The sequence below is a fragment of the Mesoplodon densirostris genome, chromosome 1 (assembly GCF_025265405.1).
Source record: "Mesoplodon densirostris isolate mMesDen1 chromosome 1, mMesDen1 primary haplotype, whole genome shotgun sequence".
Classification (NCBI taxonomy): Eukaryota; Metazoa; Chordata; class Mammalia; order Artiodactyla; family Ziphiidae; genus Mesoplodon; species Mesoplodon densirostris.
Window position 1 is genome coordinate 28,461,352 of NC_082661.1, and position 22,755 is coordinate 28,484,106.

General features: G+C 38.8%; 1 protein-coding gene across 10 annotated transcripts in view; it reads right to left on the bottom strand.

The window, feature by feature from the left end:
- Window positions 1–22,755, bottom strand: part of BTRC (beta-transducin repeat containing E3 ubiquitin protein ligase) — a 189,801-nt gene that overhangs the window by 132,627 nt on the left and 34,419 nt on the right. The window lies entirely within an intron of this gene.

The window sequence follows — 22,755 nt, forward strand, 5'->3', positions numbered from 1 at the left end:
TAATCAACTCTTTTCCTCTACACACCTCAACTCATCTCCCATAAACTCACCACAGAGTGAAATATTGTGCAGACTAAGCAGAAAAAAGGAATTATTCATGGTAGTATTTCAATATTAGAAATGGTAACTTAGAAGACAAAATATAACAGGAAAGTTAGTTTTTTTTTTAGAAGGTGGGGAGAAGGAAAAGAAAAAGTATTATACCCCTACAGCTTTGACAGCAACTAACTCTGCACAGTTTGCTATGTTTTATGTATCTTGTTAGTTTGCTATTAACCAAAATGCATAGTTACCATAGTAGCTGCCTCTTCATCTTTCCAGATGGATTAAGGGGGGGTGGGAATATTGGAGGGAGGAGGCAGGAAGCAATCCAAACAGAAGGGAAAACAACAACAAAGAAAGAAGCAGACAGGGACAGAAAAAGAGGAAAAAAAGAGAACCCCAAAAAGCCGCTGGTCCTAAAACCTTCTAAAGAAACAAAAACAAATGTGTAAGTATGAATATACATATAGTGTATTCAGTAGCAAACAAACAAAAAACAAGGTAGAAATTATGAGTTCTAGTAGTACTAATTAAACAATATTAGTGATACTCCTCCTGTAGCTTTATGAAACACTGTATCTTTTAGAAGAATTTTTACAATCTTTAGGTTTCCCTCAATGTATCCCAGGCTGAAGCTCTGTCCATCAACTTGGGTGCTACTACAGTCTAATAATACTAAAAAACTAAATACCTGATCACAGCACATATAAAAACAGAAAAATATTTTGAAATATAACAGTCAGTGCACATAATACTAAACTTTATAAGTTTTGAAATATTTACTATCATCGTGGGACTTTTTTTCTTCTTAAAACACTTTAGTTGGAGAAATACTAAGGAAACAAAATATGGTATTCATTGTTCACACTATCTATAACTGATATAAGGATAGCATCCTGCAAAGTACTCCAAAAAACAGTGGGCCAATAATTTATTACAGCTGAAGTCTGTTAATCAATCGAATGAGTTTACCAGCTTTTAAAAAGCATACACAGCATGTTTTTAAATGCCTGAAACATGTTTTCTACTACTTGAAAGAATCAGAAAAAGAGGTTGAAATGTTGCAACAAGGGGCCTGCAGTGCTTTAAGGAGAATATAGTATCTCATGCCCATGAGGTTCAACAGCACAAATTCATTTTCACAAAGAACACTGAAAATCTTGACTCCTCCCCCTATTTGGCTGCCTGGAAAAAGCCACAGTTCCTCTTCACTGATAGAAGGCCCTGCAGGCAAAGGGCTGGCCTTAGCATTTACTATATGAAAGCTGAAAGACAAAATCTCCTAAACTCAGGTCCCTGTTGGTCAACTTCTAAGAGTAACAGAAGCTATAATAATGAACAATAAAAAGATTGCTGCATTGAGAGTTTATGTATCCTTAAGCCATGGAATAGAAGAATTCCCTTTTCACTACTATATCAACTAAAAAATTCAGGTCAAGAGAACTATAGTATTCCATAGGCCATGTAATACATTCACACTCTACCTATACAAATTCAATGACTGGCTCTTAAGAATTCCAATTTAGGGACTTCCCTGGTGGTCCAGTGGTTAAGAATCTGTCTCCCAATGCAGGGGACGCTGGTTCGATCCCTGGTTAGGGAACTAAGATCCCACATGCTGCGGGGCAACTGAGCCCGTGCACCACAACTACAGAGAAGCCTGCGCACCGCAAAGAAAGATCCCCCGTGCCGCAACTAAGACCTGATGCAGCCAATAAATAAATTAAAAAAAAAGAATCCCAATTTAGTTCACTCACTTCAAAAATGAAACTCCCACTGTCACATAGGATAATCATATCTGCCTACCCTTACTGCACAAGGTTTTGGTAAAATTAAAATAAGGGATCTAAAAACTTCAAGTACAGGGACTTCCCTGGTGCTCCACTGGCTAAGACTCCACACTTCCAATGCAGGGGGCCTGGGTTCAATCCCTGGTCAGGGAACTAGATTCCATATGCCGCAACTAAGAGAACTGCATGCTGCAACTAAAGATCCCACATGCCACAACTGAAGATCCCGCATGCCACAACTAAGACCCAGTGCAGCCAAATAAATAAATATTAAAAAAAAAAACTTCAAGTACAAAAGAAAAAAATATAAAGTGCCATCATTACCAAGAACAGGCTTCCATGAATGCCACTTGCATTTCAAAATGTTCTGGGAAGCCATTATGAACTGCAGATCATTGAATCAATAAATTCATCCATTAATCAAATATTTAGTGTTCATTAGCAGAACAGACACAAGTGGAGTACAAGGAGAGGAGAAACAAAATTTATCAGGCATAAATTGTTTGCCAGTCATTGTGCTAGATCCTTAAAAACATTATTTCACTTAATCGTTACAATCCTGTCAAAGAATTATTAGTATTTTCACTTTAACAGGAGAGTAAACTCAAGTTCAGAGAAGTTACAGTAACTAAATGTCAGTGGCAGAAATAAGACCACAATGTGTTTGTCTCCCAAAACCCACACTCACCACTCTAAAGACCTATTCTCAAGTAGTTTACACTCTGTTTGAGGGAGATAAATTAACACAAATAGTAACTACAAGGAAAAATACAATAACATACTAAACTGTGTTAGACAATAGCTGCTATATAAGTTTAGTTAAAATTTCTAATTTTTAAAAAGTTCAGACACAGTCTTTAATCTTATTGTAGCACTTGTTACTGTATGTAAATTAACTATATGTTTGCCTCCTCTATCATAATGTATTTCTCAGATATGAGTCATGTCTTTTTTTTTTAATCTCCAGCATGTGGTCATAGTAGATGCTCAATAAATGTGCTCTTAATGGCAAGTGATCATTGAAAGCTACATATCAAAGAGAAGTAAGGAAACAGTTTTTGCTTATAGAACAGTGAGAATACTGATAAAATAACACTGTTTACTTTACTGAGACTGATCTTACCAGGCTGAAAGTATGTGTTTTGGATAAATCTCTTTCGCGATTCATTATCTTATTCACCTGTAAAACAATCTAGTAAGTAAAAAAGATCCAGAGAGGTTAAATAAATTACCCAAAGTGAATGGGTACCACACAAGTGGTAAATATGGGATTCAAACTAGATACTCTGACTACCTAGAATAATGCCATGTAAAAATGGCACTTAAGGACTTGCCTGGTGGTCCAGTGGTTAAGACTCTGTGCTTCCACTGCAGGGGACACAGGTTCAATCCCTGCTTGGGGAAGTTCCGCATGTCGCCACGGTATGGCCAGAAAAAAAAGGCACTTAAAAAGTCACACATGGAGTTCATTCATTTATTTAAAAATGCGGAGCCAAAGGTGGCTTAGGGGCACTGGACTGACTCAGAAACTAAGAAAAGGAGTCCCACCCAAGAGGCCATGTTAATCATCAAAGTAATGGGCAAAGAGAAGACAAACTTACATAAAGAGAAAGATCAACAGGACTTACTGACTGACAAAAGGAACAAAGAAAGATGAGTCAGAAATAACCCAAGATTTCAAATGAATGACTGGAAGAATGGTGGTAGCACTGACAGACACATGTAAATTGAAAAGTACCTGTGGGTTTGGGGGTGTTGGGGTGGGGTGGAGTAGATAAGCTCAGAAATCATAAACATAACACGATAATAAACCTCTAGTATGTGAGTAAAAATATGGCATGAAATCATGGGTATAAACCTGTGAGCATTACACAGATGTGGGAAACGGTGGCTTCCATATAAACTACAATGCACTAGGTTAAAAGCATTTGCTGTAAAAATACTAGCGAGATTTCTTTTAATATGAAAAATAAAATTCGATTCCTCTTCCCCCTCATCTCCTTTCCTACCTGAAAAATGAACTTCAACAGCCATTAAGTGAGTACAAGCTAAGTGGGCATCAAACTGAGTGGTATAAGTGGCGACGAAGGCCCAATACAGGCTTTTGGATTCCAAGGGGTGTGAGAAAGGTGTCCCTGAGGGGTAAAAGCCCTGGCACAGAGTTTCAGAGCCCAAGTAGGGTGACAGAAAAAAATCTTTACAAGAGGGTGGCCTGGCATGGGGTTCTACAGCCCTAGTCGAGTGAGGAGAGCTTCTACATGGGGGACTGAAGTGGCCGTGAGCAGGATGATGAGCATGTCCACGTGACGGGGAAGGGCAGGGCAGTGAGGGTTTCCAAAGTGGGCAGAAGAAGACATTCGCAGAGTGGAGGGGTAGTGGACAGCACTGAATTCAGACCCAGTGGGGTGAGGGGCAGTGGCCCAGCAAAGAGTTTCAGACTCAGTAGGGAGAGAAGGGTGGAAGGGTTAGCCCAGTGCAAATAGATCCCAAAAGGGTGAGGGAGGCATCCATAAAGAGTATGGGGTGGGAAATGGAGAGAGCTATGTTGGCAATGGGAGATGAGTTATACAGAAGGATTCATCAAATGAGGGGGGGAAGGGCTTCCCTGGTGGTACAGTGGTTAAGAATCTGCCTGCCAATGCAGGGGACACGGGTTCGAGCCCTGGTCCGGGAAGATCCCACATGTCATGGAGCAACTAAGCCCGTGTGCCACAACTACTGAGACTGTGCTCTAGAGCCCATGAGACACAAATACTGAGCCCACGTGCCACAACTACTGAAGCCCGCACGCCTAGAGCTCATGCTCGCAACAAGAAGCCACTGCAATGAGAAGCCCGCACACTGCAACGAAGAGTAGCCCCCACTTGCCACAACTAGAGAAAGCCCACAGACAGCAACAAAGACCAAACGCAGCCAAAAATAAATAAATAAAATAAATAAATTTATTTTTTTAAAAATTAGGTGGGTAGATCAAATATTGAGGATAATAAGAGCAAGGATTCTCATCAGAGAAGAGTTACAAATATAGAAAGGAAGAAAGCCAGAGTGAATACTATGCTGCTGAACTACAATTGAAGATGTCATGAATGCAAAGCTTCATAACAGAGACAGACAATTTCTAGGTAAGTGATGTATGTATATGTGTGTGTTCACATACATACCACAAACACACCCCCTGGCCCTATCAACTGGGAGGGTCTGGTAACAGTAACACCTTAATAGCAATGAGTACAGTTAATGATTCTAAATATCACTCTCCACTAAAAGGAACCAGAGCTCCTTAGAACATGGCTAATTCCAGGACTTGGGCAAGTAAAGTTTAAGATGAGCTCAGAGTATCATCTTGTGGTACTCAAAAATGGTGAAGACACGGCAAGATGATACAGGGGCCAGTGCAAAAGGTTCTCACAGGCTAATTCTGCGACAAATTGAACATCAGAATAAATAATGATGATAATGGATTATAATACTGGCAGTCAAACTCTAACATGCCCCCCAGTCATCCCCACCTCCTGATATTCATAACACTTGTAAGTAATCCTGTCCCCTTGAGTGTGGGATAGCCTAATACCTTGCTTCTAGGTTATATAAGGTTGAAACTTCCATCTTGCTAATAGACTCTACTGCCTTCTTGGCTTGCATGCTTTGATGAAGCAAGTAGTCATACTGGAGAGGTTCACATGGCAAGAAATGAGGGTGGCCTCCAGTCAACAGTCAGCTAGGAACTGAGTCTCCAATAACCCTTGAGGAAAGGAATTCTGCCAAAAACCACGTAAACTTGCAATGGATCTTTCCCCAATCAAGCCTTCAAATGAGACCTCAGCCCTGACCAGTACCTTCATTATAGTCTTATAAGAGATCTTAAAGAGGACCCAGGTCAGGCGTGCCCACAAGTGCACACTGTGCAGTATGTATGTGACTAATCAACAGACTGAAAGCGACTGACTGATCATGATGTGCATCTGTTTTCCACATAGTGATCTGTGGACTGGAGAGCTAGCAAGGAAGTTTGCACTTTACAAAAATTACAGTTAATAAACTCTGATAACTGAAATTTGAACCATGTTTTGAGGGACTGGTATTATTTAACTAAACTGTAGTAATTGAAATTTGTGAATATCAGAACCATGCAAAGTGAGGACTTCCAGTACATTAAATTTAAATAAAATAGAAATTCTAAGTAAAAGAACATTAGACCTCAGCTACTACCATAAGGAAGTAGCTGGTATCAAACTTACCCTCCCATCATAGACAAAAAAAAAAAGGGACAAAATATGTGAAACATATATTTGAAAACATTGGACAACAGGCAGTACAGGCAGTACCAGACTGTAATCCCTGAAAGACAGGAAATAAATGAGGTGATCCTTAAAACTGTCCAAGTCTTAAACCACAACACACTTTCTAGTCCGTGGCATAAGAAAGGGGACTCCAAGAAGAGCAAAATAGGACCACTTATTGAGGAAACAGAGAACAGAATGTGGGGAGGCTAAATAGACTAGAATTGGTGAGTCAGAGTATTGGAGAAAGAATTATGCAGAAAAAAGCTCTAGATAACTGAACAGGGGACTCCTTAAGTCTATTCCTAAACGCTAAGTCCTGTTTGCATAAGGTGAAACTCCATAAGGCCAGGCAAAAAACCATGAAGGAGCTATAAGCTCAACAACTCCTAGAACCCACACAGAGCTGGGGAACTTTTCTGTTCTGACCAGCCAGACTGCAGAAGCCTAACTGAACATGTGGGACATTGAGTAGGAGCCCCAGAAAGCTCACACCTCACTTGTAGGGATAAACTACACTAGTATAAAGGTTACACTAAACCTATCCTAATAAAGCTTAAAATCAAGTCACAGCAGCATCAAACTGCAAGAAACTTAACTGCTGGCCAAAATAAACTCAACATGTTCTTTTAAAAAGACAACAAAATACAAATACTGAATTATGTAGCATTCATAATGTCTAACCTAAAATTACTAGATGAGGGAATTCCCTGGTGGTCCAATGGGTAGGATTCGGTGCTTCCACCATAGGCCTGGGTTCAATCCCTGGCTGGGGAACTAAAATCCTTCAAGCCTCACAGCGTGGCCAAAATATAGTAATAATAAAAATAAAATAGGAGAGGCCACAACCGTGAGAAGCCCACGTACCACACACACACACACAAATAAAAAATAAAAATAATAAATAAATAAAATAAAATAAAATAAAATAAAATAAAATTACTAGATGAGACAAGAAGCATTAAAATGTGTCCCATAATCAGGAGGAATATCAGTCAATAGAAGCAGATCCAGAAATGACAGACATAATGAAATTAGCAGGCTGGGCTTCCCTGGTGGCGCAGTGGTTAAGAATCCGCCTGCCAATGCAGGGGACACGGGTTCGAGCCCTGGTCCAGGAAGATCCCACATGACACGGAGCAACTAAGCCCATGCACCACACTACTGAGCCTATGCTCTAGAGCCCATGAGCCACAACTACTGAGCCTGCGTGCCACAACTACTGAAGCCTGCACACCTAGAGCCCATGCTCCGCAACAAGAGAAGCCACCACAATGAGAAGCCCTCTCACTGCAACGAAGAGTAGCCCCCGCTCACCAAAACTAGAGAAAGCCTGCACACAGCAACAAAGACCCAATGCAGCCAAAAATAAATTAAATAAATAAATAATTTTTTTTAATTAAAAAAAAATTTTTTAAAGGAAATTAGCAGGCCAAAACGTTAAAATAGCTATTCTAACATTAGCCAGTCTAACAACAGCTATTCTATGATTCTAGAATCATAGTATATAAAAAAGGAATGAAATAAAACTTCCAGAAAAGGAAAATACAATGTCTGAAATAGTAATTTCATGAGACGGGATTAACAGCTAACTACAACAATGTAGAAGAATAGATCAGTAAATCTGAAGAAATAGCAATATGCAAAATAATGCACTAAGAGAAAAAGGACTGGAAAAAATTGAATCATGCCTCAGTGACCCATGAGAAATAAACAAGTGGTCCAACATATGTATAATTTGGTATCCCATAAAGAAAACCAGGGGAGTGAGTGGGGAGAAAGCATATATTTTCCAAATATATTTGGAAATGATAACAGATACAATCCACACAAATTTTTTCTTTTTTTTTCTTTTGCGGTACGCAGGCCTCTCACTCTTGTGGCCTCTCCTGTTGCGGAGCACAGGCTCCAGATGCGCAGGCTCAGAGGCCATGGCTCACAGGACCAGCCGCTCCGCGGCATGTGGGATCTTCCCAGACCAGGGCACGAACCCGTGTCCCCTGCATCGGCAGGCAGACTCTCAACCACTGCGCCACCAGGGAAGCCCTTTTTAAAAATATTTATTTATTTATTTATTTGGTTGCACTGGGTCTTAGTTGCGGCAGACAGGCTCCTTAGTTGCAGCTCGCCAGCTCCTTAGTTGTGGCATGCAAACTCTTAGTTGCTGCATCCACGTGGGATCTACTTCCCTGACGAGGGAACAAACCCGGGCCCCCTGCATTGGGAGAGTAAAGTCTTATCCACTGCGCCACCAGGGAAGTCCCCCACACAAAAATATTAAAAGCTCCAGAAATATAGGGCTTCTCTGGTGGCGCAGTGGTTGGGAGTCCGCCTGCCGATGCAGGGGACGTGGGTTTGTGCCCCGGTCCGGAAAGATCCCACATGCCGCGGAGCGGCTGGGCCCGTGAGCCATGGCCGCTGGGCCTGCGTGTCCGGAGTCTGTGCTCCACAATGGGGGAGGCCAAAACAGTGAGAGGCCCGACTACCGCAAAAAAAAAAAAAAAAAAAAAAGTTCCAGAAATATAAATATGTGGGTAAATATCTTTAAATCTTTCTCATTTAAAAAAAATTTTAGGGCTTCCCTGGTGGCACAGTGGTTGAGAATCTGCCTGCTAATGCAGGGGACACGGGTTCAAGCCCTGGTCTGGGAAGATCCCACATGCCGCGGAGCGGCTGGGCCCGTGAGCCACAACTACTGAGTCTGCGCGTCTGGAGCCTGTGCTCCGTAACAAGAGAGGCTGCGACAGTGAGAGCCCCGTGCACCACGAAGCAGAGTGGCCCCTGCTCACCGCAACTAGAGAAAGCCCTCGCACAGAAATGAAGACCTGACACAGCCAAAAATTAATTAATTAATTAATTAATTTTTTAAAATTTAAATACAATAACAATTTAAGTAAAAATAATAATGAACTGTGATATCCATAATATATTTGGAAATAAAACATATGAAAACAACACCAAGAATAGGAGGAGGAAATGGAAATATATTATATGTTGTTGGGCTTCACCCCACAGGCCTGCAAGGCCTGTGCTTGCCCAGCTTCAAGCCTTTAGAAAGAGGTGGGGCTTCCCTGGTAGCGCAGTGGTTGGGAGTCTGCCTGCCAATGCAGGGGACACGGGTTCGAGCCCTGATCTGGGAAGATCCCACATGCCACGGAGCAACTAGCCCCGTGAGCCACAATTACTGAGCCTGCGCGTCTGGAGCCTGTGCTCGACAACAAGAGAGGTCACGATAGTGAGAGGCCCGTGCACCATGATGAAGAGTGCCGCCCCCCCACTTGCCGCAACTAGAGAAAGCCCTCGTACAGAAACGAAGACCCAACACAGCCATAAATAAATAAATAAATAAATAAAAGAAAAATTAAAAAAAAAAAAAAAAAAAAAAAGAGGTGAGAGTCAGCAACAGAGACAACAATGGGTTAATGGATGGGGGAGCTTACACGTCTGAAGCAAGGTCCTGGAATGACACACCACTGTGTCGGGGCAGTCAGCAGGCAGGACATGGTGGCAGTCTTCACTCCCAGGGGAAAAGGGAGATTACCAGTTATAGGGGAATTGACATCAGGTGGGCTCATTAGTTACCAGGGGAACCAACAGAAGGGCAGGCCCCTCACCGCCCCTTTGATAAGATCAATCACTAGCTGGGGCCTGGGGCAAGTACTAGGAAGGTCAGTCATGTGTGTAATATATAGGTGAAGCAGGCACTGGTCTGGCAGGGGATGTACAGAGAGCAAGAGAACAGCCATCCTGAGTGGTCTGACAATACATATGTGAAGTAAAATAATACTTCAAGGGAGACTGTGATTAAGTTAAAGATGCATACTGTTTTGCAAATCATATATCTGATAAGGGTCTAGTATCCAGAATATATCAATATAAAGAACTTCACAACTCAATAAAAAAAGACAAACAACTCAATTAAAAATGGACAAAGGACTTGAATAGACATTTCTCCAAAGAAAATACACAAATTGACCAAAAAAAACATTGACTCAACATCATTAGTCATTAGGAAAATAAAAATCAAAACCACGAGATGCCCTTCACACCCGCTAGGATAGCAATAAAAAACAAACAAAAAAAAACCCCCAGAGCTATCTAGATACCTCAGGAAAAAAGCATGCCAGGAGATCCAGATAAACTGGAAGGATCTTTATCATCAAAGTCCTACCCAGTCTCAAAAGCTTTTGAAGCTACAATTAAAAACAAAACAAAACAAGACCAGAAAATAACAAGTTATGGTGAGGATGTGGAGAAACTGAAACCCTCATACACTGCTAGTGGGAATATGAAAAGTTCAGCCACTGTAGAAAGCAGCTTGGCAGTTCCTCACAAGGTTAAACATAGAATTACCATGTGACCACTTCTAGCAGTTCCACTCCTGGGTATATTTCCCAAAGAACTGAAAATACTCAAACAAATATATGTACACACATGTTCACAGCAACCTTATTCACAATAACCAAAAGGAAGAAACAGCCTATATGTTCACCAACAAATGAACAGATAAATGAGTTGTGGTATATACACACAATGGGATATTATTCAGCCATAAAAATGAAGTACTGATACAAGGTGAACCTCAAAAACATTATGCTAAGTAAATGAAGCTATATACAAAAGATCACATATTGTATGATTCCATTTATATAAAATATCCCGAATAGGTGAATGCAGATTAGTGATTGCCAGGGCCTGGAAGAAGGGGGAAATGGACAGAAACTGCTTAATGAATAAGTTTTACTTGGATTGATGGAAATGTTTTGGAACTAGATAGAGGTGGTGATTGCATAACATTGTGAATGTACTAAATGACCCTATACTGTTCGCTTTAAAACAGTTAATTTTACGTTATGTGAATTTCACCTCAATAATTTTTATTTTGGCCATGCCATGCAACTTGTGGGATCTTAGTTCCCTGACCAGGGATCAAACGTGGGCCCTGGCAGTGAAAGCACCGAGTCCCAACCACTGAACTGCCAGGGATTTCCCTCAGTAAATATTTTTAAATGCATATTGTACTCTCTAGAGCAACCACTAAATCAAAGCAAAAGTACCTATTAAGCCAACAGAGGAGATAAAATGGAATACAAAAAATAAATAGTTCAGGACTTCCCTGATGGTGCAGTGGTTAAGAATCCACCTGCCAATGCAGGGGACATGGGTTCGAGCCCTGGTGCAGGAAGATCCCACAAGCCTCGGAGCAACTAAGCCCGTGCACCACAACTAGTGAGCCTGCACTCTAGAGCCCGAGAGCCACTACTGAAGCCCGCGTGCCTAGAGCCTGCGCTCCGCAACAAGTGAAGCCACCACTATGAGAAGCACGCACACTGCAATGAAGAGTAGCCCCCGCTCATCGCAACTAGAGAAAGCCTGCGTGCAGCAATGAAGACCCAATGCAGCCAAAAATAAATAAATAAATAAATAAATAAATAAATTTATTTTAAAATAAATAAATAAAGTAAATAGTATAAAAATGTTCCAATAACTCAGGGCAAACACTCTTGAAAGAAATGGAAAGATAGAAGGTATTAGCAAAGAAATAACAGATATATATAAGAACCAAGTGGAAATATAAGAACTGGAAATAACAAATTTTTAAACTCATTGGACAGTCTCAGTAGCAGAATGGAGATTAGCAGACCAATATTTCTCATGAATATATAAGCAAAAGTCCTAAACTAAATACTAGCAAATAAAATCCAGCAACATATAAAAGGGATTATACAACATGACCAAGTGGGATTTATCCCAGGTATACAAGGTGGCTGCCTTGAGCACTAAAGGTGTTCCAATGCCTGGCTCCATGTCTTTGTGGTGACTGACATCTTCCCCTTTAGTTCCATGAGCTATCTCTGTACCCTTAAAATAGGTGCTCCTTCTTGCTTAAGGCGGAAATGAGACAATTTTTAACTTGAAATCAAAAGTATTCAATTAAGAAAAAAGTGTAATTCTGAAATGAGTATTATCCCCAGAGTAGACACCATGGGAAGCTACACTTATTCCAACAATGTCATCAATGCTCCAAAAAAATTTTTTTTTAATTTAAGCCTTCCAAAATGAAACTGGATTAACGTTATGAAAAGCAAGTGAGTCCCTGCCTTAAAGGAGATTATAATCTAGTAGAAAATTTAGATTTAAAGGCTCAGCCAACTTTAAACATTTATAACATTTATAAACATTGAAAAACACTAGATAAATTAGAATTTAAATGTAAAATATTACTAGTTTGACATCATTATTGTTAGCCCATATAAACTCACACTTTTCTTATAATCTTTGGATGCCTAGTCCACTGCCTAGTCCAGCAGAAGTGTTCAAGAAATCCCGGTGAAGTGAACTGTTACATTATCATAACAACTGAGAATAGGTGTGACACTAACCCAGGAGTTAAGACACTAATCCAGGACAAGGTGCAGACTCGTACTCAAACCAGCTGTAAGACCTTGAGCAGTTCACTTAATTTCCATGTGCCTCAGCTTCTCCACTGGTAAAATGGAGTAGATTAAAATATTTCTAACAACACCTTGCAGCAATAAAATTCCATAATTCTATGATTTAAGTCTATCTTCAACACATCTAATATGGATTTTTTTAACAGTAATTATTAGTTTCACTACAAAATCTGGCCTAAAGGGATGGAAATCCCTTTAAACAATAAGGTGAAGGGGGAGAGGAGGAAGCAGCTCCTGATGCTTATTTAGAACTGTTAGGATTCAAACCTGGCTGCTTTCTAAAATAAATTTTATTCATTATTATTTATTAAGTATGCAATTAGTCAAATATAACACTCTGATAAACTAGAATTTTGTACAAATGCTTTAAAATTCTAATAACTATGCATAAGCAGTAAATTATTCTTATTTGAATTCCTACTGCTGTGTAACACAGGGTTACTAAGTACATAATTACATAAGAGAGCCACCCAACTTCCAAAGGAGCCATTCCAGTGAATTGTGTAAATAATATGCTTTAAAAAAACATAACCTCCTCACATATGAATTTAGATTTACCAGATATGGAGAAGCTGTGTACCTGTGAGACTAGAACACAGTCTTAAAAAGGCCTTCCTAATTATGAATTTACCAGAGAGATTAGAATGACCCAAAGCAAATTAATACATACTTTTTTTTCATAACTTTCTATAAAAACATTTTCACTATTCTGCTTCAGTAGAGAAAACAAAAGATCTTAAAAGTCATTGGCTTAAGATAAGGACTCCAGAGTACAAGACTATGACCAAATTTTTGTAACACTGACATTCTGGTTTCCTTAATTACCAAATACTTGTGTTGTATTTTTCTTTCATTTGTATCAACATAAGTCCTGAATATTTGGTCTATGGCTGACTTTACTGTAAGACTGTTGAATGAGTAAGAACAATTTTCTTTAAAAAAAAATCACACAAAATATTCAACATTAGCAGGCAGCATGGCATCATAATACCTGGATGCCACGTTTTCTGTACCAAAAAGTCATTTTTAGTACCCACCTACAGGAATCAACCAACTTAGTAAACAAATATATGCATACAGCCAGGGTATCTTTATTCTCCCCACCATAACAGTACAAAAAGTAAGGTTGTTCACTTACATTTCTTTTTTTTTTTTTTTTTTTTTTTGCGGTATGCGGGCCTCTCACTGTTGTGGCCTCCCCCGTTGCGGAGCACAGGCTCCGGACGCGCAGGCTCAGCGGCCATGGCTCACGGGCCCAGCCGCTCTGCGGCATATGGGATCCTCCCAGACCGGGGCACGAACCCGTATCCCCTGCATCGGCAGGCGGACTCTCAACCACTTGCGCCACCAGGGAGGCCCTCACTTACATTTCTTTTGCTAATTATTAAAAATCACCTTATGCTAAGTAAGGAGAATTCCTGTATTTTTGAAATGTTCATTTACTCGGTAAGAATAAAACTGCAATTATTCAGACTAGGTTTTACAAACTCAATCTCCTATACCTGTACTTAAAGGCCTTTTAAATCATGCCACAAAGAAATTATTTGGTTATACTGGAATTTCATTTTATTAAAATCAAGTCAAATCCCACTGCAATAAGCTCTAAGGGACTGTCCAAATTCCTTTATTGCACTACAATTTATTGCATTAAATATTATTTGAAATAACTAGGCCACCAGCTGAGGCCTGGGAATCATGGGGTTACACAACAATTTTTGATGATATGGGGTTGGCCTATACACAAACTTCAAATGATCACAGTACTCACTGGGAGGATTAGGCTTTATGTATTTCTGAAAGAGAGAGGGAGCAACAAAGAGAAAGGGAAAAGAGAGGAAAAAGAAAAAAGAAAAAGAAAGCTTGATTGCAACTAGAGGAGTAAATAGAAGTTGAAGCAGTCTTCCATTTTGATGAAAGGCATTTGCAACACTTTTTTCCAGTATGGATTTACACATTTGTTCACAGCAGTTGCTATGACTCAACAGAGGACAGTATCATGTTAATAATCCACATATTAAGGTAGGCTGGCTGCCATATGAGCAATTAGCTCTTATCCCTCACTTCACAGGCAAAAAGAGCAAAAGAAGCCACAGAGTAAAATCCTTTGATTGGGAGGTGGAGGGAGATGAGACAAATCCTCACACTGGACTTCTGGAACATCCCCCTCTCTACAGATGTGTTTGCTCTAACAATGAGATCAAAAGGGAGCGCTCTCTGGAGCTTTCTTCTGAACTGAGAGGGAAACTCTCTTTATGAAAAGATCCCCTGATATCAAACGGTATTTCAACTACTACAAACCAAGTATCCCAGCCCTCCTTGGGTACTCCTTTATTTAACTTTTGGGTAGGAACAGAGAAAAGAAAACTACTTGCTCACTAGAAAGAGAAAAAATGCCTACATAAATAAACGGAACCACATTACATCTGACTTCCTGGGCACTACAGACCCATAGAGAAGAAACTCCTTTCCAGCAGTGTGTTTATTTCACTATTTGCAAATGGCTGGCTGACTGGTAGCTACAATATATGAAATAAATAACCATTTGAAAGATCAGGCATCATGTTCCCTAATAAGAAACAAAAATGAACATAATCTACCCTCCCCATTCAGTTTATGGAATTTAGCAGGAGAATAGGTTTACTGGCTATCTGATTGCTTGATGCGTTTGTGAGGACATTTTCTGTGATGGTGTGGTTATTATTTAGGTTAGATAAGAAATTCTTCCCCTTTCTCTCAGGACATCAGTATTAAGAGTTACATATTCAGAAGAAGGTTCCAAAATGAATATTTCTGGAGCAAGTGAAATGTGATAAGAAATTGTGAACTGGGGAGTGATGAGTATAGCTAATTTTTTTTTCTTCCAAGAAAATTAACTACCTGATCTTACAGTCTAACTTAGCACAAGCCAAGATGCAAACTAGTAAATCTCAAATGCACAATGACATTTGATGTGATGATGACACTGTCCACTTTTAGACACCAATCTTAAAATCAGCACATCAGATTCTAATGTAAAACATTTTTACAGGTTTACAAACTAGTCTCAAAAATTTCTGTTCCAAGATAAGTTAAGAGAAAGGGAGATTCAAATTCATGCATTGTTATATCCCAGTGCGCTACAATATCTAGGCATAACAGTATACAGGCATATATGGTAGGCTTTCATTTTCTAACTCCTTTACAAAATGTTAGCTAACTTATTGAAGCAATCTTTGAAGTGTTTGCTGGGTATATGAACCATTTACTAGCCTAAGCTGTCTGATCTAAGTCACGTGAGTCACATATGACCTACTACTACTAAATAACAGCATAGAAGGGATAAGTATTTTACAAATCTTTCAAAACAAACAAAAAAACTCTAGTTCTCTCTTCTCTTTTCCCATCTTCTCTTCTTTTTTAAAAAGAAGTTTCTTCCCTAAGCCTATACCAAAGGACAGATTCTAGTCAGGCAAAATCAAGCATTGTTTAAAGAGCCTATTTATGAAAATTAACTTGTATTTAAGCAAGTCAACATTAATATTTGGATTTTGACTGAAAATATTCAATGGATTACTTTAAAACACTTGTTTTTATGGTCAGTCGATACTATCTCTCATAACTGGCTTACATTCACACCACAGTTTCCAACTACAACACAAGAACATTAAATATAAAAACCTCTACTAGAGAGCAAAAGGGCAATGGTATTCATGTACTCATGCTCAGGTAGTGTTCAATTATTTGCAATTAAATGTGGAAGAAATATGGGAATTTCAACACCACAGTTTTTAGATCAACCCCTCAGTTTTATGGATATTTATAGCATGCATCCAGTCTTGCAGAACTCCACCTTCCTCCACCCCATTTGTAATAGAAACTGCTCTTAAACCACTTTAACACATTGTTACCGAGATACTTCTTTTACACAGTACCTACCAAGCAGCAGATCAATACTCTAACACAGAGATTCCGATTCCATTACCACAAAAACCTGTGCAAACAGCCAGATGCTGAACAAAGAGCACAGCTTTCATTCCTAACATGTCTCCACTCCACTGGGAAGAAATATTTTGCTATGGTGGGCAAGTAGAAGTTGGGAAAGAAATAATGGCATTTAAAATAATTAAGAAGCTTTGATTATAGAGTAAGTTTGAAGGATATAGCTAAACAAATTTCACCTACAAGATGCTTATCGTTTATCATCAAACCCATCTGTTCATCTGCAGTCACAATGCTTCATTTGATGCTTTACAAATTGCCATGACATTAGGCGTTTATGTTGCAGTTCAACACTTAAGACTAAAATGATACAGAAAAGAGATTATAGAAAAGAATGAAAATAAAGCATTGGGTAAGAAATGAGGGAAAAGAGAAGGGAAAGAGGAGAAAATGAGAACATTTTACTGTTCTTTTAAAGGCACTTTCAGTTAAAATTTTGTGACTTCAATTTCTTTCTAAATGTGCTAACAAAAAAGCTTTATTCACAAGCTTTTCATATAGTTATTGTATTTATCTTTCCTGCCTACCATTATTATGATCTGAGGCAATAAAACTGAGTTGAAATATAATTAGAAAGGACAGAGATCTATCTATATGCAATGATACTAGCAACTTGTGGCACCAGAGGGATTTACCTTCTGTCTAAAACCAATTCTCCCTGTCCTTTCTTACATTACATACTTCTGACTGACTAAGGCTGCAGTACATCCTTTCTAGACCAGCTTTAATCATTTTCACAACTATGGTTGCTATGACAACAGGATGCAGCTTATCTGTGCTGTTTTCATTTTCTCCATTTGAGTTGCCATAACAACACAATCATCCTGCCTTTCTCCAATATGTAACAACTTTCTCTTAGGATTGTATTTTTAAGGACACTGGACTTCCCCATGAAGAAAGTACAAAATTTACATAAGAATTTTATTTAAGTAATAAAAAATCCATTTTAAAATCTTTTGAGGGAAGAGTTAATTTGATAGGAACTTTCATCATAAAAAAAAAAAAATTAACAAACCCCTGATACCTGAAACCTGAAACCTAAAGACTATCTACCATTAGCAGTGACTTACTTTTACACAGACTTCCCCAAGCAAAAGATAGCAATATCATCATGATTATGAGCTGTGGCAAACTGTTCATTAATACCTGTCCCAAGTAGAACAATCAAGAATGAATACAGTTCTATACTGCATACTTTGCTGTGGTAATCCAACATCATTTGTTAGGAATACCAGAGCTCTAAGTAGTGGGCTTTATACTAGGTAAATTCCATTTTAAAATCTTTACCTTCAATTCAAGGCTTTCCATGGTAGTAGAATCCTGAAGAAGTTCATACAGTTCAAATGCTTTTATAGTATAAATTGAGTATTTATAAAAACTCCTATTTATAGAAAAGATCAAAGAAAAGCATTTATTGTTCTAAATTGGCAACACAAAAATTTTTAAATATTTTGGCTACTAGATCACCATATCCATTACTAGGACCATCATGTCAGAACATAAAGTGTGTTTTTTTAAAAAAAAAAACAACTATCAATTGTTACAACCCTTTCTTGTACCAGTATTTGTTATAACAGGACTCCGTATATGCAAAAGGTTATTTTAATTTAACAGCTTAAATCACTAAATTCAGATCTTTTAAGCCCTTTGATCAGCTGACCAAGATACATTAAAATCTCTCCCATAGTGGGAATTCTATGACGGTCCAGTGGTTAGGACTCCACATTTCCACTGCAAGGGGCACAGGTTTGATCCCTGGTTGGGCACCTAAAATCCTGCAAGCCATGCAGCACAGCCAAAAAAAAAAATTCTCCCATAGTATAAATATCCATGAATATGTATATATATTTATTGCTTACAAACAAAACATGGAAATATTACTATTTGAGGAGAAAATATGCAAATGTTACTAATGTTACTAAGTTCCCCCTTAGTTCCCTAAGGCATCTAAAAGATTATTTATAATATGTAGCATTTTTATAGGATTGAACTAATTTTCACATATTAATGTAACAAGACACATTTTAATTTTAATCACAGCTGAGATAATTTAATAAATTTTGTAGTTTGCAGTGAATTGAAAAAGATGATTTATTTAACCAAACCTGAGGATCATAGCAGGATCATTTTCTTAAGTTCATTTTTTAAAGAAAAAATCCACTACTCTTCCAACCTCTGAAATAACAATTTAACAATTTGGTTTTTAGCCAGTTTTTTTAAAGACTAAAGAGGAGAGGGTTGGCAAATGTAAAGAGCAAAAATAATGACTGGATCAAGATCTGGTTTTGTTTTTGTTTTTTTAAATTTATTTATTTAGTTAGTTTTGGCTGAGTTGGGTCTTCATTGCTACGCGTGGGCTTTCTCTAGTTACGGCAAGCAGGGGCTACTCTTCGTTGCGGTGCGAGGGCTTCTCACCAGGGTGGCTTCTCTTGTTGTGGAGCATGGGCTCCAGGCGTTCGGGCTCCAGTAGTTGCAGCATGGGGGCTCAGTGGTTGTGGCATGGGGGCTCAGTAGTTGTGGCGTACGGGCTTAGTTGCTCCACAGCATGTGGGATCTTCCCAGACCAAGGCTGAATGAACCCTGGCAGCGGATTCTTAACCACTGCACCACCAGGGAAGTCCAAGATCTTTTCTTCAGAATCTTTTCCATACAAGAAAATGAGGAACTCCAAAACAATGATAATTTTTTTTAAAAAAAGGCAGCTAGAGCAAATGGGTAGTTACACTACTTAAAGGAGTGGTTGAGAGAGGAGGAATGGCAGCACAGAGGGTACTGACAGAAAAGGAGAGAAACTAGGACCAAATGGATTCCAATCCTGGGCAACCTGGATAGACTCTCACATGAAAATGAAACCAACAAACTGGGCTAAAATCGTACACAAAAGCCCATCTCTCTCTAACCCTGCTTTCTTCTTTCCATAGTACTGGTAGGGAACCTCAAGAAAATCCTCCTTTCTAAGGCTTAAACTCCCAAGTAACTGTTACCTTGCAATGACTTCTAAATTAGCTGAAGCCAGTAGGTCCTAGGCTATAAGCAAGATGATGTAATTTTATTATAGTGCAATAATGTGAATTTAGGTGCTAATGCTGTTGGAACTGGAGTCTCAAGACTGGATTTTTGTGATGCACTTTTGATAGGATTGGTGAATTATCTGTGCACGTGTGGCCTGGTATTCTTGGTAACAGCCATGACTCATCCAGAATACCTCTCAAAAGACAGGCTCTGGCCTCATCACCAGGGCAGTCTGCATTCAGATCTATGCTATTGCTATCACACCTGCTGGAACTCACTGGTGGAATTGCTATTCCTGCCCTAATCTGACATGTCTAGCCACGCACTCCAATAGGGACTTGCAGGCTACTGGGACAAGCCCCTACCAACTCTTCTCAAGAGTGTGCTATATCCTGTCCAAAGTGGTAAGAATTTTAACCCTTACTCTCTCCAGGTTAGGGCCTTCCTTATTTCTCTTCTCTGTTCCTAAGATAAGTAGAAGTAGTTATGCTCTACTCATAACTAGTGAGTCTGTGATCTCTGTGTGTTTTGTAGAGAGGAGGAGAGTGGGGGAAGAACCTGCTTTTAGCTTTACTTTTGATACTACTGGGCTGGCCAAAGAGTTCGTTCGGATATATAATTGAGTATTTAAAAGGACAAAAACCCTTATCTCATGAATAAACTAGTGTCCCCAATATAAGCAAGTGAAGTCCACAAGCCAGGAGAACTGAATACTTCAAAATGGTACTTTTCCTGTGATTTTAAGAGGTAAGAATTCTATATATACACAAGAGATCTAAATGTACGTTTACATTCCAAGGTGCGATGTAGTGATTTATAAAGCCTAACTATATCAGTCACTAGCAATTGGATCTGGAAAGGTCCAATTTCCAAAACTTAAAAATAATTTTATTGCTATTTGAACCATTCTGAATAACTTTTCCAAACTGAAAGAATACATTATCATAAAAAAAATAAGTTGGGGCTTCCCTGGTGGCACAGTGGTTGGGAGTCCGCCTGCCGATGCAGGGGACACGGGTTCATGCCCCGGTCCGGGAAGATCCCACATGCCGTGGAGCGGCTAGGCCCGTGAGCCATGGCCGCTGAGCCTGCGCATCTGGAGCCTGTGCTCCGCAACGGGAGAGGCCACAACAGTGAGAGGCCCGCATACCGCAAATAAAAACAAAAAAAGTTATCAAAGAGTCATCTTCTTTAATAAGAGATTATAATGTACCTTTAGTCATCAATCTCCACCCCTAGCCCTACAAGAATATTAATCTTCCAAAGAGAATTAAAATGGAAACATCTCCTTTTGTCCAGCTAAACAATGTCCATATTCTGCAGTCTTTAATTTATTTACTATAACATTGGAATAAAGGAAGACCTAGGTATGGATTCCAAAGCATATACTTAGTTTTAGAAGGGCACAACATACAGTATAAGAAGTCTGCATTATACTGGTTATGCTTGTTTTAAAGATTAGTTTTCTCATTCAAATGCCTTTCAATGATGTATGAAATCTGAAGAGAATGTGAAAAAAGGCAAAGAACTCAATTCTACCATAAGGCATCTTCCTCCTATGTGTTAGACCAGTTGGTTTCCAAAGTGCACATGCCAGGAGGTAGGCAGGATGATCCTTTGGGGTACAGGGGGGAAAAAATTAAACTTCTATTAAAATTAATTTGATTTTAAAAAGAAATTAATGTTTTCTGATTTTTATAATATAGACTGACACTTGTTCCCTCATTAAAAAAAATAATAAGTTCATCTGTGTCATCTTTTTTTTAGATTCTGCATATAAGTGTTATCATATGATATTTGTCTTTCTCTGACTGACTTCACTTAGTATGATAATCTCCAGGTCTAGCCATGTTGCTGCAAATGGCATTATTTCATTCTTTCTAATGGCTAAGTAATATTCCATTGTATATATGTACCACATCTTCTTTATCCATTCATCTGTCAACAGACATTTAGGTTGCTTCCATGTTTGTAAATAGTACTACAATGAACAGTGGGGTGTATGTATCCTTTTGGACCATGTTTTTCTCCAGATATATGCCCAGAAGTGGGACTGCTGGATCATATGGTAACTCTATTTTTAGTTTTTTAAGGAACCTCCATATTGTTCTCCATAGTGGCTGTACCAATTTACATTCCTACCAACACTGTAGGAGGGTTTCCTTTTCTCTACACCCTCTCCATCATTTATTGTTTATATAATAGACTTTTTGATGATGGCCATTCTGACTGGTGTGAGGTGATATTTCATTGTAGTTTTAATTTGTATTTCTCTAATAATTAGCGATGTCAAGCATCTTTTTCATGTGTCTATTGACCATCTGTATGTCTTCTTTGGAGAAATGTCTATTTAGGTCTTCTGTCCATTTTTTTATTGGGTTGTTTGTTTTTTGGATATTGAGCCGCATGAGCTGTTTGTAAATTTTAGAGACTAATCCCTTGTCAGTCGCATCGTTTGAGACTATTTTCTCTCATTCTGTGGGTTGTTTTTTCATTCTGTTTATGGTTTCCTCTGCTGTACAAAAGCTTTTGAGTTTAATTAAGTCCCATTTGTTTGTTTTTGTTATTATTTCCATTACTCTGGGAGATGAATTGAAAAAGATATTGCTGCAATTTATGTCAAAGAGTGTTCTGCCTATGTTTTCCTCTAAGAGTTTTATAGTACCCAGTCTTCCATATAGGTCTTTAATCCATTTTGAGTTTATTTTTGTGGTGGTGTTTAAGAATAACTCCCAAGACTGAACCAGGATGAAACAGAAAATATGAACAGACCAATCATAAGTACTGAAATTGAAACTGTGATTAAAACTCTTCCAACAAACAAAAGTCCAGGACCAGACGGCTTCACAGGTGAATTCTATCAACCATTTAGAGAAGAGCTAACACCCATCCTTCTCAAACTCTCCCAAAAAACTGCAGAGGAAGAAACACTCCCAAACTCATTCTATGAGGCCACCATCACCCTGATACCAAAACCAGACAAAGATATTATAAAAAAAAGAAAATTACAGGCCAGTAACATTGATGAATATAGACGCAAAAATCCTCAACAAAATACTACCAAACAGAATCCAACAACACATTAAAAGGATCATACACCATGATCAAGTGGGATTTATCCCAGGGATGCAAGGAGTCTTTAATATATGCAAATCAATCAATGTGATACACCATATTAACAAATTAAAGAAGAAAAAC